General features: G+C 46.9%; 1 long non-coding RNA gene across 1 annotated transcript; it reads left to right on the top strand.

Annotated features, from left to right (window-relative positions):
- Positions 1 to 7,775: 7,775 nt before the first annotated feature.
- On the top strand, positions 7,776 to 10,488 carry LOC137768562 (uncharacterized). The gene is made up of 3 exons (XR_011074759.1): positions 7,776 to 7,927; positions 8,898 to 9,060; positions 10,414 to 10,488. It is a non-coding gene; the product is annotated as an uncharacterized lncRNA (long non-coding RNA).
- The last annotated feature ends 4,271 nt before the right edge of the window (positions 10,489 to 14,759 follow it).

Below are 14,759 nucleotides of genomic sequence, written 5' to 3'. Positions count from 1 at the left end.
AGAGGCCCAGGTGGTGACCAAGATGCTTAGCCCCCAGGTGTGAAGCCCCTCTACTACACAGAGCCTCACCTGGAAAGGCTGGACTTTCTATAAACAAAGGTTTTCCTTCTGACGCTGCCCTTGACCTGGCTCTGAGCTGTTGATTCTTTGGGTCCATTCAGCTCTGTCCTGTCCTTCTACCCTCGTGACTGGCAGTGACCCGGAAAGTGGCAGCACCCCTGCAGCAGGTGGCCTCCAGAGCTGAGTCACCGCCCTGGGAACGGTGCCCTGGCACACCGGGAGTTCTCCACCTCACCCGGCTCTGCAAGGCTCTCAGGGCACCGCCAGAGCTGCGGAGAAAGCTTTATGCATCTAGAGTGTCACCGAGCTGATAGGAAAGTGAAATAAAGGCAATTGAAGACCAAAAAGGAAACTGTCCTAATGGTAGTTTCTAGCTGGTATCTTTGGCAAAGTACAAAGAGTTTTTCTCACAATTATACTTACGGGCTGTGGTTGTTTCATTTGAACGTACCAAAATTATCCATTTACGGATATCTTTAAGAATGGAATGAAGCGGATTTTAAAACGATGGTTTAAGATTCTGTTAGACCTTGTAAATTAAGAGAGCTTAAGGAATAAAATGATATGAAGAGATATCTTAAGCTGTCGATATTCTCGGAAATGAGCAAATGAGGTTTAAGGTTTTTTTAAGTTTTCTTTATCATTCATAGATACTCTGATGGCTATTGTTTTTAAAAAATTATGGTGCTTTTAGTTCATCCCAGAGAAGATAAAAATGTAGTGTTGTTTGTTTTTGTTTTTGGTGTTTTTGTTTTGTTTTGTTTAAGTCTGGCTTGTTTACTACAGCAATGAATAGAGATGACCTCAGTTAACCATAATCTCTCTCCTTGCCTGGCAAAATAAGCCTTTTTCAAGTAGCAAAAGAAGTGCAAGTCTGACTACCAAGTCATCATTTTAGCTGATTAGATTTTCCAAAAGACAAAACAGAAGGCCCTCTACATTTTCACAACTGAATAGCTCTTAGGAAATACTCCCGGCTTGCTCAGTTCCTATAAGGCCGTAACAAGTCTGGTGACAATCAGACAGTTGCCTGAATGCGAATGCTCTGTGTGGTTAACTGTGCTGTGGCCACTGTGAGCTTTCAGAATCGGAGAAAACAGCATCACGTCTCTTGCTTTTTGAGTATGCAGTTCTTTAACTTAAAAAAAAAAGCTTCATTTTTTAAACTTCACACATCGTGTGCCCAGCTATTCTCTACAGCTGAAGTGTCCCTGAAGGCAAAAACCCAGTCATTTTCTTGGGCAAATTGTCTTGAGCACTGGGTGTATGCACATGCTCTGACCACCCTGGGGCAGTTTTCAGCAGGGCCAGGGAACTCGCTACTTAGTTGCCAAAGATGCTGTGAGCTGTGACCAGGAAGTTGGGTTTTCTCTGTTATTATATTGTTTACTTTCCGTGAGCCACACAAAACTATGGACGGTCCACAGTGTTCCCAGTTTCTCGAAGGCGGGAAGAATTAATGCAGCTTCTACTAGCAACCAGAGCCATATCCTGATTCCTACAACCTTTATGATCTCAGATCAATAAAGGCCAAATTGAAATGCATTTGGAAGTCAGAGGTCAGTTGGTTCTAGAATCCATTCCAATCTAAAGAATCTCTAGACTCACTGTATTTGAGCGTGCAGTTTGGAGAGAGGATTTTAAAAAGAGGGCAGCTTTATTCTTTATTTTTTGACCTGTGTTGGGAGGGAGAACTAATCTGCTTTGGGGGTGGAAGTTGCAAAAAAGCCAATCCCAGTGACCATACAGAAAGATTAATGAGCATTCGCCCCGGACTTGGCATGGCCGCCTGTAAGGAAGCCGGCAAAGGGTACCAGCCTGACGGCGTTGAAGCATCAGAGCGTCAGAAGGCTCTTGAGAAGCACTCAGGCCCCGAGGAGTTAAAAAGGCAGAGACAGCCAGTCAGCAAGTGCCCGTCTGGGCATGGATTTGTTTTTCCTGCCCTTCTGAAGTCAGAGCCAACATTCTTCATGGTTTTGAGTGATTCAGAATGTCTCTTTCTTGGCAGGGCCACTTTCCACTCATGGGCTTACGACTGAAGCCCCTTAGGTGCCGGCCAGAGTGGAGACCAGCCTCACACTTCATGTCACATCTTAGAATCATTTTAAAGCACAAGGGAAACTGTCACAGACAGCTGCTTGTTTCAGAGATGAGGAGACTGAACCAGGGGCCGTGGTCGGCCGGAGGTCACGGCGCGGGAAGGAGAGGCCGGTGGGAGCCGGGCCGCCCTCCTCTGTCCACACAGCTCGTGTCCCAGCCTGGCGGGAGAGGCTGCTGCCCTTGGATGATGCTTAGAAAATGGCTTAGGTCAGAAAGGAGAACCTCATTTGTACGGAATGAAACAAATCAGTTACTTACTTGTGTAGACAGCTTCCGCCCGACCTCCTTTGTCAGCCTGGTGAATTTATTAGCTCCTGGGCTTCCAGAAATAAGAAAGGATAGAATTTCTATCTGTGTGCCGAAATGGGAGACTTGATAGACCCCTTTCTCCTTCTTTTTTTGGATGAGAATTAACTTATTTCACGCTGGTTCTTTTTTCACGCTGGTTCTTAATAAACAAACGTCGACTCCTTCCCACAGGAGACAGAATTGAGCAGTGTTCTGAGAGCACACTGTGCTCCGCGGGGCACTGAGTGAACGTGATGTTCAGAAGATGCTCTAGAAGCTTGCACGTGTCTCCTGGGAATAGAAGGGCGGTGGAGATGGGGCAGGGGAGCCGCCGCTGGAGGAGCAGCGACTCACCCTCCCTGCTTGGCCAAGGACTGCAGGCCAGGCCTCGAGAAGCCCACGGGAAAGGACTCGGTTCCCCGTGAGCCCCGGCGTGAACCAGTGACCCCTGCTGGGCCCACGCGCCACCATGTCCTCCGACACCCCCCTGCCCCACTTCCGTGTCCACAAGAGCTGCAGAGAAGGACATGCCAGGTCCCTAGCTCTCTGCCAGCGGCTTCCCCGATCCCCTAGGAGGACGATGTCGCCTGTCTTTGTGTAAGGACAACACCCTGAACCAAGAGAGGGATACAGTTACTCATCTGAGGAGGAAAACCCAGTCAAAGGAAGTTTCCCACCCAAGGCCTCGTGGGGTGGGGGGCGCGGGGTGGTGGTGGGGGGGCAAATGCTGCAGGGTCCTTCCAGGTGGCGCGGAGGCAGCTGTTACGGATCGCTTTGTTGTGTTAACCGCGCGATGATTGCGTTAACTAAACATGTCAGAAGTATCAGTGAAGCACATCCGACAAGATGTTTTCGTGGGAGGAGCCATCCCGTAGTGCCAACAACAGTAAGTGCCGCCTTCCGTCCTCCCAGCCCTGGGAGACAGCGCGGACGGCAGTCAGCTTGTGTTTTGCTTCTGAGCATGATTTTACGGGATGAATAACAACGTTTTCCTCCCCATCACCTATGTTGTCTTCATTCTTAAGGTAGACAATGTATTTTAAAGAGAGGTGGGAAGAAGCGTTTGGCCGTGTCCCTGCCAGCTTTCCCGGGCATCGCGCTCCAGGGCGCTGGGCCGTCCCTCCACGTGCTGCACACAGAGGTGGCCCCAGGGAAGGCCTGGGCGGTGGTTTAACTACGTCTGCCTCGGATTTTTTAAGTACTGGCTTTATTTGTATGGGCTTAAAAAATTATAATCTAGCAAATGTTTCAAATTTAAGCCGTGGGTAAAATTTTCCTAGCAGAAAATTACACGGTAAGCTGGAGAAACGGAATAGAAAGCTGCACGGGGTTCTCCTTAAGGTTTTTGTATTCTCATGGGACTCGAAGGCGCCTCGGGCCTCGTGAGACCCTCGTGAGACGAAGGGACTGGGGCGGAGGGTGTGGAGCTGCCCCTCCCCGAGTGTCTTGCGCACCTGCAGAGGGCAGCATCTGAGCTGCGCAGGCGCTGCATCTCCAGCTGATGTAACCCAGCGCCCCAGATGCCCGCATTCCGCACAGACGGGTACCCGTATACCCTGTTCATCAAGGCATCCTGAGAAAGGGGCTCCCAGTCTCTCTGGGGAACCCAAAGGAACCGACCACCCTAGTATATTCTTGCCCACTCCTCTGCAGACGTGGAGGAAGTTAGGAGGCCCTGGGAAAGCTTATTATCCTGACCCCAAAATCTGGTCCCTCACCTGTGGGCCCCATAGCCCCTAGAGTTTCCCCTGTCCTAGAACCTAACCCACTGTCAGAAAAACTGCCTGCTTGTCTGGACCCCTGCTAGCCTGCTGAGGCCATGAGGACTGGCGCCCTGTCTTGTTCACTTTGTGTCTCCAGCATAGCGCTTCCCACGTAAAATCCAACAAACATCTGTTTCTTCTGTTCTTCATAAATTTCGTGTGTTTTCTCATCTCCTGCCACCCCAGATCTCAGTTAACTTTCACTGTGTGAGTGTGCGCGTGTGGGGAATACATACGTGAGCTCACGCTCACACACACACACACACCCCGACTGCAGTCCTGTGTGGCCTCAAATCCCTGGCAGTCTAATTTCCCAAAGGCCCCAAATGCAGTGGCATTCCCCCATTCTCACTGATTTCACCCCCCTGCTACGTTTAACAATGCTAGCATCCCCTCCCGGAAACCCTCCCGTTCTTCCACCTGCCCACGTCACGCCTGTGGAGCCCAGCTCAGGCCCCTTTCCGCTTCGAACCCCACCCTCCCCGCCCCCTCTAGCCAGCCCCACACTCACCCAGCCCTAAATGACTGCTGTGCTCTCCTCTGCGTGCACCCTGCAGCAACTTACCTGTTCTGTGTGTTAGATGTCACTCCACAGTTCGATTGTAAGGTCGTGTGCAAGTGCATCCACGTCATCTCCTTACCTGGTTTTCTAGTGTCTAGCCCAGTGCCGGGCTCTTAGGAGGCAATCAGTGAGTGCCTGCTGATTGATTTTGAAGCATCTGTCTTTATCAGTAGTACTGAGAAGTGACTCGTGGCTCTGTAGCACTGCTGTTGTTAATCCCACAATGAAAGCCATGACTGTCCCAGCCCCTCCCTCGGACGTGGCCCTAAGTTGGCCCCCATACAGGCTGTTTTCCTTTGGAGCCCTTGTTACATCCTATCATCATCTGTCTATTTGTTTACTTACACTGGACTCACCTGCCTTGCTTGCTCTCGTGTCCTCCGAGCCTCATTCAGCTCCTGCTACGTTGTTATCTCGGTGAATCCGTGATGCGTGAATAGATGGCGGGACATGGTTAGAATATCCTCATCCCAGTTTCAGATTGTATCTGTCTTGTCTTTTCTTGGACTCTCGACTCCTTGCTGCAACATCCCTTGGCTTATGTGCTACCCTTTCCCGCCAGAGAAGCCCCCAGACCCACAGGTTCTGTGTACTGATGGCCAATATTATTTCAGTCTTTCACACCAACTTTTAACATATTGATTATAATGCCTTAGGAACTGTTATCCAGAATGTTAGATGAGCCATCCCCTCACGGGGAAACTTGGGGGTGACGGGGTTAGTTGACATTTATTGAAGGTCTGTGTACCTACCGTGTGTCTCATTTGAGTTAGTTATATTTTCACAACTCTGAGAATTAACATTATTATTTTCACTTTATAAGTAAAGAAACTAAAGCTCAAAAGGGTTAAACAGTGTGCCCAAGCTGTGTAACAAGTGACAGAGGGAAAATCTGAATCCTAGTCTTTCAGATCTCAAAGTTTATACAGCTCGTCTCTCTGTTCCCAGTTAAATGGGCCATTAAATGGGAGGTTGCTTAATAGCACTTGAGGTTAAAAAGGCAGCGCATAAGTACTAACTCAGATAAGCTAATGCTCATGAGGAAAGGCAGAGATAAGGAAAAGATGCTCATTGGTAGGTTGATTCTAAGCAGGGATTGACAAAGGTCGGCTTCTAACACCTTAAAAGTTCAAAAGGGTGACCGCTGAGCACCTAAGAAGACCACCTTTGGGGGCTCTGTGACGGGGCTGTCAGTGGAGAGTGTAGGTTGACCCCTGACCCCCATCCCCACCCCGAGAAAGCAGCAGGAGTCCCGTTAGCGAAGCGTGCTCACTGGCTCTCGCTCTCCCCTTTGGTGATGGGCTCAGTACAAGCCTCAGCACCATACTTAGATTAGAGCAACTGTAGAAGGCACAGACTTCCAGTGCTCATGGGAAGGGGGGAGGGCAGAGAAGTTATGGGAAGCTGAAAATGCCTCTGTCACACTTACATCCTCATAGTTAAGAAACCTTAGCACCAACTCATACAGTTTTCTTGACCAGACCTTTCTGTGCTCTGGTCTCCCCAAGAGCAGATGATGTCCGTGCATCTAAGTCATAAGAGGCTGCAGGCACAGGTCCCAAGTTCCTCAAGAGAAGTGACAGCAAGGATGGAAGAAGCATAGTGCAGAATTAGGCTTTATCACATGCTTTTACAAGAAAAGGTTAATTGAAGGAGGACTTCCGAGCAGCTTAAATGAACTATTCCAAATACTTTTCCAAAGACTGAAAAGCTCCCAGAAAACAGCAGACTGGCATTCCCCACAGTCTGATGCACGTCTCAGCCACTGTCAAAAAGGGAAAGAGCTCCTCCTCTCTGACTTGGGTCCTATCCTCATTTTTATGATCAGACAATTTTGGAAACATGCTATCATTTTATAACGTTGTTTAAATATTCCAGAATTGTGTGTGACTCCACGTCGGCTTGAATTGTGTGTGTTTACCCTGATAGATCTTCCTTCCCATGTGTACTTCTCCACTTGCTTGATTTTTTTTAGATTGATTTTTCTGTTGTAAGACACTACTGAATATACCTGTTGGTTTTCTCAACCGTTTCTCTTACTGGTCAAGATCCTCTTGAATTTCAATCCCAACTCTGAAGAATCTCCCTAACATAGTGTGTCCCTGTTGTGACGGCATCTTGAAGCACCTGAGCACAGTCCCGCTCAGTAGCGCTCGGCTGAAAGGTCACGCCTGTGAACCAGGTCTGACGCGTCCGCTGGTGAGCAAGCCTGCTCTCTGGCCTTGGCTGTGTTTAAGTTCCTCCTCCGAGGGGTTGTAATCATTAACTTAGACATTTCAATAGGCAGTCACTTGACAGGACAGACTTTCCTGCATGGCACTGCTGAGTCACTCAGCCTCTCGCTGGCTGAAACGTGAGCGTTTGAGAGCCAGGCCTTCCTAAGGAACCTTCCTTGGAGCTGCTCCGAAGCCCTCCCAGGAGCTGGGCAGGTCCCGTGTGCGGAAGACTCGAGCGTTCCCTCGAACAACCAGCATTCAGGAACGAAGACCTCGACGACCTGGGCTCCCGCTCCTGTGATGTGGTGAAAGGTGCTTTCCACCTTTAAAGTTAGACCACAAAGGAGAGAGTGTCACCCGGATCCTGTTCTAGATTGTCCTCCGCCTGATTCCCAAGCAGGAAAAGGTCAAATTTACAGACTCGTGCTGCCCTCTGCTGGCCCTCTGGAGTATGTGCCGCTGCGGCAGGAGGTTGCGAAACCAGTTTTGGAAATAGAAGCCTCCTGTGCAGGCTGCTTTCATGCCTTTCTCCGTGACTGGAAGTATAGGGTCCATATGGTGCTTTATTTCATAAGACGTCTAGCTGAACACACCTTGAGGGGCTGTGAAATGCACGCAGCCACACCAGCTTAACACAGAGAGACCTCCAGCTTGAGGAGGCGTGTGCCGCTCGCTGGGCAGGAACTTTCCTGACCTGTGTGTCTTAAGCAGGAAAGAGAAGGTGCTCCTTTTTCCTCCTTCTAAAAAATTCATCTCTTTATCACACTGGTGGAGTAATGAGAGAAAACAACTGACTTTGTTTCCTCTGTCAACTCTGGGATGTTTCCTAAGGGCTCATACTGTCCTTTAAATTCCAGGTGCTGATCTTCTGAACAAATGCCCCCTGAGGATTTCTGTGCCTGGAAAATATCTGTCTACAGATTTCTTTGACACCCTATGTAAGTAGAGGCTTGTGCTCAAAAATCAGTCTCAAGGGAGCTTTGTTTTATTTTGTTCCTGGAGGATCCCCCAGTAAGTTTTTTTAGGTGGTCATCAGTGTTTGATCTTGGATTTTTTTTCTCTGAAACACTCAACTTCCAATTTACTATCAGAAAAAGTCTATAACATGAACTTCTGCGTAAAATCAAGGGTATGGATCCCATATTGAGGTCTCAGAGGAGAAGGCAGAAAATATTGAAACCACTCACTTCGGTCAGTTCAGTTGGAGATGCCATTCGTAGATCCGAGGGCATCTTTTCAGGGTTTAGTATTCGTCAGACTCCTCTGTGGTTAGCGGCTGTGGAATGTGCCCCGTACAGCTCAGGGTGTGGGCGTGGGATCCGGGAGCCCTTCCGTTTGGGAGCCATGACAGATCTCTTAGCCACATCTGTGCTTAGGACAGGCTGAAGGAAAACCGATTTCTTATTTTTATCATCATAACCATCATTTATTGAATGTGTACATGTGCTATTTCTAGTTCCACTTGCTTCTCCTTCTCTGTCTTAATTCTCACAACAACCTTACGTGGTAGGTCTTGTTACTACCCTGATTTCACAGGTGAGGAGACCGAGGCACAGAGAGTCAAGTAACTTCCCCCAGTTTGTGCGGGGAGCGAGTTCCAGAACTTGACGTTCCAGCCCCAGAAGTCTGCGTTGGACCATCCCACCAAACTGCCCCATAGAAACGGGCAGCTTTGGAGGACGAGCTGGCGGGCTGTATTTGGAGACGGTGTTTTAGCGCTGCCACAGTCCCATGCGGGAGGGGGCTGCTGGACTTAAAAAGACTTGAGCTTGCTTAAGACTAGTAGGAGAACAAGGCTTTAGAGACGATGTGACTTGCTTAAGGTCTCTCTGCAAGTCAGAGTGTGGCGGAGGGTCTGGGGCCAAATCCTACCGGTTTCCAAGTTTTCTCCTTCCTCTTGGTTGTTAGGTGCCGCTTCTGCTGTTCGGGACCAAAGCTGGTTTCAGCGGTTTGCTCATGTGCTTATTGACGAAACCCTGCACCTCAGAGCCTGTTTTATCTTCAGAGGTCCACGTGGCCATGTGAAGATTGGCCGTTACAGTATCTATAAAGCACCAAGCAGCAAAGAATGGTGAGTAAGAGCCTGGGCCTGGAACCAAGCAGAGTGGAGTCTGAATCCTGGTCTTGCCATTCCTAAACTTTGTGACCAAGAGCAAGTCCTGTACCCTCGCTATATCTCTGTTCCTTCACCTGAAAAATGGAAATAGCGCCACTAGCCTTGCAGGTGGTTGTGAATGATGAGAAAATGCATAGAAAGCACGTAGCACAGTGTTTGGCACAGAGTAAGTCTTCCGAAGATGGAAGCTGTTATGATTTATCAGAGTACTTTTCCATCCACTTCGCAGTTCATGTGGCCTTCACTCTGAAAAGGCATTGCAGCGTCCTGATCCATCTAATAAAACAATATTTGTGTGTAGTGCTTTTTAAAAAATTACAGTTGTTGCCATATACGGAATTCCATATGCCTCTAAGAACCACTGCAGGATAGGAATTTGTATCTCCATTCTCTAGATTGGCGTGCTAAGGCTCAGCAAAATTAAATGATTGCCCAAGATCCCATAGCTAGTCAACAGCACAGCCAGGACTTCAGCTTAGAGCCGGAGCTCCAGATCCTGCGCTACTTATTTATCTGCTTCCTGTAAGAAAGTATTCATTAAAGGCATGTAAGTCAACAGAGAACTACTTCCCACTGTACGATCCAGCACCTTCCAACCGATAACAGTTGCATCTTTAGCCTGGCCTGAATATTTGGGTTAGGACTCTTGTATCCTGAAGTCTGTAATGTTCTGAAGCTACCTTCTTTAAAGAAGCGTCATAGTCAGATGCTGTCTCCTTGTGAAATATCCTCAAGCCCCAGGGGACGTTATCTTAATCCAGTTTGCTCGTGCAAGAACAGACTGGCGTTTCACTTCAAGGAAGACAACGTGTTTCCACTGTTCCGGTTTTGCCACACAGGAGTTACCGGTGTGGCTTATTGATTCACATTTCAGGCTCTAACTTTCCTATCAGATCTGGAAGAAAAAAAACAAAGAATGGCAGCTTGCTCCAAAACAGCATGAAGTAAAGAATCGCAGGTGGGATTTTGAAATAGAAACGCATTCTTTTAGCCTGTGTGCTGAGAGACACCAAGGAGGGATTTTGTTCTTGGAAGGTGATCACTTTAATGTGGAGGTGGAGAGTTTAACAGTGTTAAGTGTGTGTTGTGCGTGTAAGAAAGAGTTGTTAAAAAATAACATTCCTTTCAAACGATGCAGTACCTTAAAACTGTCAGTGGTTAAAATAGAGACACCCTGCGTTAACAGAAGTTCAGCCCTGCCGTCTCCTGCCCTGAAAATACAGAACAATCAGGTTGATTGTTGGAGGTTGGAGGATGGGGAGGAGTGGAAACACGCTGATGTTTACTGAGTAAAATCTTTCCTTGCAGTTGACTGTCACTGAAAGACTCAACGAAGTAAGCAGATACCACGTGCTGTCGTCCTGTTTACCTGTGTACGTCCTGGAAAGAGAATGAATGAGCCCCTGTTAATTTATCAACTGTTTTTTTTTTTCACTTCCCTACTAGTGAACAATGCGATTTTTTTCTCTGTGTTAATTTGATAGCCAGTCTGCCCATGCAGACGGCTCTGCAGGAAACCGACCTCTTGCTGGACGATTAAACACAAACAGAGGTCCAACTCAAGATCTCTAATTCACTGTATTTTGTTTAAGTCATTTCACAGTCACCAACTAAATACCTCAGTTTCCCCCCAAGGGCTTACAGACTTCAGAGAAGTATACTACGTGACTGATCCCTGTGCTAGTAATTACTCTTTGTCTGCTGAAAATGCCTCCTCGTGTGAAGAGACATACATGGGAAAGAATATATCCACCTTCGTTCTTCTGCTGAATTTTTTGAAAAACATACTTAAAGGATACTACAGAAAACTTACCATATCTCTTTGTTTCTGCTCAGGTAACAGAACGGTATGGTTATATATATATATATATATATGTATGTATGTATGTATGTATGTGTGTGTGTGTGCGCGCACGCATACATGTGCATGTGTGGGTGTGACATTTTATGTATGATCTTATCAGTCATAAGTAAAAGGAAGAAATTCACTCTTCAAGGAAACAAAAGAAAAAAACAACAAAACAAAAAAACTTCTAAGTGGCAGTAAGCAAAAGCTGTAACTAGTCATTTGTAAAAAATAAGCAGACCTTTTTGTTCTGGATTTTGAATTTTTTAACTAATGAGAACAATCTGGCTGCATCTTGCATACTTCAGTCGTTGTTATTATCAATTACAATAGCATATCCAGAAGGATACAGGGGACCCCTAAATTAATCACAAAATTTGTGAAATAGTTATTTGAGAGTGCCAGTGATTCTTGGCGCTTTTTCAAGTTTAAATGCTTGACTTTACTATCCAGTTGAAATATTTAACTGCCTGTCACTTGACAAAATATGTGCATTTCTTTGCAGTTAGTGAGCTACTTTGACGAAGTTAGTGATTGCTGCCCAGCAATGATTGCTGCCCAGTTCTGCAGCCCATAGTGTTCTATTTCCTTATTTAAAGAGATGAAAAAACTAGCCTAGTAGTAGTAGGTACGTGCAGTGATGCTTTTCCATTGTGAAGGGTGAGTCTGTGTTGGGATCTCCTATTGAGGGGTAACTGGACAAGCCTGTCAGGGATAAGAATGGGAATCAGACCTGAGCTGAAGCCCCTCTCCCTCCTGGCTTATTAACATCCTGCTGAACCCACCTGAAATCCTCAACCACAGGCGCATTGTAATTGGCTGTTCTTCCCACAGGCATTTGATGTATGAGGAAAGTTAAAAAGAAAAGCTAAGTTTCTGTTAATTTATTTAAGCAAAGAAAGCAGAATAAGTGAACGGTACAGCCAAGATTAGAACCATTCTCACAAGGTGACGCTATCATGATAAAACCAAAAAAGGGTGGGGAAATGTTTTAGGTTAAAAGAAACCAAAGAGTCTTAATGAGTGAACCTCAATGGGATTTGGGGTTGAAAACAAGCCAACAAAACCACAAAAGAAATTTTTTTGGAGAAAGTGGGAAAGGTTGTGATATAGGGTACATGTTAGATGATGCTAAGAAATTGTTAATTTTCTTAGGTATGAATAAGATATTGTAACTATATAGAAGAATGGCCTTATTTTTTTAGACCTGTTGTTCAAGAAGTTAGGAAAACAATGTCAGGATGGTTGTTGATTTACTTTCAAATGATTCAGCAAAAAGTATACATATGTTGTACATGTAGATAACATCACTAAAGCAAAAGTGGCAAAAATGAACAGTTATTGAATTTAGACGGAAGAAATTTAGGAATACATTTATTGTCATTCAAAGTTAATGTATGTGTGAAATTTTTCATAACCATTTTAAAAAAAGAATGCACATCTCTTTGGTTAGGTGTCCCAGATACAGTGAGTATCTTCTTGAATCCCTAGAACCCTGAAGGGAACGGCAGTAGGCTTCCTAATAAAATGATATCAAGAACCATAATGGGAAGGAGAAAAGAACTGCAGCAAAAAATAATTTAAGGAGAACTGGGAGTGCAGTGAGTGGAGGGGAGCAGAATCTTAAGTAAAGCCAACAAAAATCCTTTACTCATAGGTGCAACCGAAGGAATTCCATTCTGGAAAAAAACATTAGGATCTCATTAGCATCAATATATTACTTTGCCTCTGAGCTATTCCATTGTCCTCCTTAGACCCCCAAATCATAGTCATCCTTTGAATCAAACAAAATTATCTTCAAACGAAAGCACCAGGTTTAGGGAAGCGTTTTCTTGAACTCATACCAGAGCGCCTGCTTACTTGGTACCATTTACATGTATGTTGTAGCACTTTGACTTATCCTGCACCTGGGCACTCTGACCCCTGGATCAGCTCTGGCCGATCTTTTCCCCAAGGAAAGGATTTCCCTGGACCTCCCACCGGGAGTGAAGGGGTTGACGTGTGCCGTTGCCTCTAAATGATGAAACCGAATCTTTGTCTGGGCAGCTCAAGAATAAAGAGTCACAGGCACACGCCCCCCCACCCCCCGCCCCGCCCCGCATCAGATTTGGTGAGAGCAGCATGTGCACAGAGATTTGCTAAAGCTCGATTTAGACCACAAAGTAAATACCTCACAGCGCAGTTTCAACTTTTTCCTTTCTAGGTTGTCTTATTTATTGTAAGAGAGCACTCTGAAGGAAGTACAGATTCTAAAGCTTCTTCAGGAAGCTGGTTTCACATGGTGGTTTAGATTTAAATAGTGATTGTCTAGCACCATTTGAAATCAGTGTTCTTGGGGGAGACCAGCTGCGCTGCCAGCGGCAAAAGGAACGAATGGGACCAGCCCTGAAGACTTTGAAAGCAAAGACCAGCCGGTGAGGAGAGCCCACCTGGCGCTGCCGCTGCAGCTGGTCCATCCTCCCCGCCGGCCCCCCCCCCCCACCAGCTCCCCGCCGCCAGCGGTGAGCAGCGGTGTTACAAACAACAGGTTAATTATGCGACGTCTCACTACTAGAACTTCACACTCATTTGTACAGTAAACCTTCTATAGTACTTTTCCTGTAACACAGACTCCGTCGTGCATGGGTTAAAAGGCTGAGTGTTTGGTGGATGTATTAATCTTTGGGCCCTTCCCAACCCTCGCATCCTCCTGTGACCCCTTAGAGGATGACTGATTTCTTTTGGTGTTCAGAGTCAATATAATTTTCTAGCACCATCTGAAATCGGTTATAATGATTGGGGAAGAGCACCGTGCCGCCGATTGAGAAGAGAAAATGTATTGGTGACCTTTGGGGCCATGAATAAGAAACAAGAAAACAGAAATACCAAGGTGGTTTTTCTTCTTTCAGTTTTTGAGTTTCATTGCCCTGAATTACGTGTTTTTTTAATGCTAATAAATGGTTAATTATTAGCATATTGCTAACGGTTGTATTTTAGAGGAATTCCACAGAATTTGTGGGGATATTCGTTTTGATGCTGGATACCTAGGAAAAAGTGGGTGAAGTTGATGCCTTGGGTCACTTGAAAGGCGTAGAGCGGGAGTATATCCCGCTCCCAGTGAGGAGCTTGTAGACCTCACCTTCAGACGCTCCCCTGCCTCCGTGGAGTGGAGTGGATTCCGTGGTCCACCAGGCCCTCTTCTTACAGGCGGCGCCAGGCTCAGGTGGGCTGGAAGCCAAATCTGACAAGACACGGGAGGGAACATGGCACAGACGACTAGGTTTCTGTGTCCAGGACACGACAAAGTTAACGTTTCCATTCGGTTTAGAAAGCAGGGTGAAGAAGGCCCCGGGTCACACTTGAACTACTTTCCTAAATTTTACCTGCTTACTATGGAAGGGAAGTTGTTAGACCGAAAACAACGCCTGGTTTTCTAGGTCCGAGCGGGGGGGGGGGGGGGTGGGTGGTGAAAAGGCCCAGGAGGGAGCTGTCTCAGCCAGCCCACCTCCCAGGGCTCCTCTGCCGCTTCTTTCTGCCCCAGGCACTGATTGAGCCGAAGGTCAGCCTGCCACCCCACCAGCTGTCTCCACGTGCCATCCCGCTGCATGGATGGGGCACCTTCGGAAAGTCCAGGCCTTGTCCTTCCACTTTCGCTCCGGCCTGGAGCAGCTCCACAGCCTGACGTCAGGTGACAGCTCGCCCTGCTTCCCAAAGCTCAGGCCTCCACCTCCCTACCCTTCCCACACCCGCCCTGCCTCTCCCCACTCCTGCTTATAATTTGTCCGGGAAAGTCCTTTCACCTCAGGGCTAGGACTTGGAATTTCTGCCT

Source organism: Eschrichtius robustus, chromosome 8, assembly GCF_028021215.1.
Source record: "Eschrichtius robustus isolate mEscRob2 chromosome 8, mEscRob2.pri, whole genome shotgun sequence".
Lineage (NCBI taxonomy): Eukaryota > Metazoa > Chordata > Mammalia > Artiodactyla > Eschrichtiidae > Eschrichtius > Eschrichtius robustus.
The sequence above is the reverse complement of the archived record's forward strand: the minus strand, read 5'-3'. Positions and strand labels throughout refer to the sequence as shown.